This window comes from Austrofundulus limnaeus, unplaced genomic scaffold (genome assembly GCF_001266775.1).
Source record: "Austrofundulus limnaeus strain Quisiro unplaced genomic scaffold, Austrofundulus_limnaeus-1.0 Scaffold89, whole genome shotgun sequence".
Classification (NCBI taxonomy): Eukaryota; Metazoa; Chordata; class Actinopteri; order Cyprinodontiformes; family Rivulidae; genus Austrofundulus; species Austrofundulus limnaeus.
The window spans coordinates 163,352-166,062 of record NW_013952491.1 but is presented as its reverse complement, the minus strand read 5'-3'; positions in this window follow the sequence as shown (position 1 = coordinate 166,062).

Genomic DNA, 2,711 nt, shown 5'->3' with positions numbered 1-2,711 from the left:
AGATGGATGATAGTTGGATGGATGATGGATGGATGATGGTTGGATGGATGGATGATAGATGGATGATAGTTGGATGGATGATGGATGGATGATGGATGAATGGATGATTGTTGGATGGATGATGGATGGATGATGGTTGGATGGATGATGGATGGATGAATGGATGATGGTTGGATGAATGGATGATGGTTGGATGGATGGATGGATGGATGATGGATGGATGGATGATGGATGGATGAATGGATGATGGTTGGATGAATGGATGATGGTTGGATGGATGGATGGATGGATGATGGATGGATGGATAGATGGATGATGGTTGGATGGATGGATGGATGATGGATGGTTGGATGGATGGATGATGGTTGGATGATGGTTGGATGGACGTTTCTGTACTTTTTCAGAATAAGTTATAAAAAGATAAAATCATTARAGTATAGTAGTATATATAGTATATTTTATAGTAATAAGTAATATTTTTCCAGTTGTTAATGTGTTTGTTTGTCATCTGTTGATGATGTTTAATGATTGTGTTGCTGATGTTTTTGTTCCTGTTTAAAACAGAAAAGGTTCAGTTTCTCTGCAGCTGCCGTCTTTAAGTCTAATTGAAGTTTTAATTTCTCTCAGTCTTCTCCTTCCTGCTTTTCATTATCGTCTCTTTGTTTTGAAGCTCTGAACGTTCCTGCTCCCAGAAATAATCATAAACCCAGTCGTTAAAAACCCATTCTGCTGTCAACCTGGAGGTTTCAGAGGAGGGGGCGGAGCCTGTTCTGTGTTCATGTTTTAATATTTGCTGTCAGCGTGTGAGGCCGTGAAGACATGAGGAACAATAAGAGGAACATGAAAACACCAGGAGGAGCTGTCTGCAGCCCCCAGAGACACGCTCCGTCTGAGGAATACCAACCTGCAGAACAAATCCTGCTTCATGCAGACAGATGGGGGGTGTGAGAGGGGGGTCCTCCCTGAGGGCCCCGGGCCGTCTTCTCTCTGCCTGACAAGAAAAACTGAACTAATATTTTAATATCAAACAGAAGAAACACGAACAGAAACATTTTAATTTTCCTCCAGACGGCTCGTCATCTGCTGGAAGAACACGTGCACGCTCTTTCACACGTGCACGCTCCTATTTATTTCTTCGGCACATTATTTTAAAAACAAACAAAAAACACTCAAAAACTCAACATAAAATAAACTTCAATAACGTTCTCTAACGTGCACGCTCCTGTGTCACGTGTACACTCCTGTGTGACAGGTACGCAAGTCTTTCTGCGGCTCCTGAAAAACTCCTGGTTCTTCAGGACCATGAGAAGGACGGGGCAGGTTCTGGTCTGCAGTAATGAGGATGTTGCTCCGGTCTGTCGAGGTGAAGCTCCAAGGTTTACATGGTTCGTTACGACCGGCTTTTAGTCCTTCAGGTTCTGGGTTTTCAGGACCGTCTGGTTTCGTGGAGTTCGTGAGTTGAGAAACCCGAACGACAGAACCAGATGTGGTTTTGGAGAGGAGCRGTTTGGACCCCGATCCAACTGCTGCTCCTCTCTGCAGGGTTTCCTGTTCTTCATCGTGGAGCTGCGATGATGACTGCTGCTGGAGGTGCATTAAATCCAGATCACACCTCAGAGACCCATGAGAACCACATTCCCTAAAACCCGGAGAGGAACCTGGCCCGGTTCTGCATGTTTTTCTTTAGAAGCAGGAAGTCCCGGAAAACTCTCAGAGAAGTCCGGGAGTCCCYGAGGACCAGCAGGCTGGAACAGTTCAGGGTCTGGAGGGGGAGGGGCTTGTGTTCGGCGGATCTCTGGTGTGTGTGTGTGTGTGTGTGTGTGTGTGTGTGTGTGTGTGTGTGTGTGTGTGTTTGTAACAAGAAGCAGCATGTTTCAGCTGCTGAAGGTCAAAACGTTTCACACCTCCTGCTCTTTAATCAGCTTCAGATGAAACAAAATCCTCACAGTTCTGAAGATAAATATTAAACTTAAAACCAGTTAACATTCAGCGGAACGCCCACGTGCCGTTTTGTATTTGTTTTATTTTGAAGTATATCTGTTTCCTGTTCCACCTGTGTCCGTGTGCAGTGCATCAAAATTGACGTCTAGGACCTCCTCTTTCGATTGACAYCTTATTTGACCAACTGGGTTCAAGTTTCACCTGTCTAGGGCCAATAATTTATCAGTGGTGACCAACTTCCGGTTTCCTCTTTCAAGTTTTGATTGGCTGTAAAATCGGCCAATCAGCTCCGAGCTTTGTTCTGACGCTACAGCAGAGTATCCAATCACCGTACCTGTCATTTAATATATAAAGAGAGGGGGTGGGAACTTTGTTAGTGATGGAAGATGATAACACAGTGGAGGYGGCCATGTTTTTGCAGTGTTATGCTAAGGAAGGCAGCTAACRTTCATAGGAAAGTGTTGTTTTACACCGTTTTTTTTGGCCAGTTAGCTGACGAAACAGGCTGGTAAGATGAAAATATATTTGTTATTAAGTGTTTTGAGTGCTTCAAGACATGGAAAAGGGATTTTTGTGGCCAGGAGAAGTAACTTTAGTTGGATAAAAAGACTTCCGGACGCCATTTTGAATAGCTAATTTGGACATATTTGAGGACAAATATGCATCAAATGTGAGTAAAAAACTAATATTTTTTCACTGCTGGTTGTATTATAAGCTGTGTGGAATGTTAATGCTCCGAAAGATATAAGGATATATTGTTTATTCTTGCA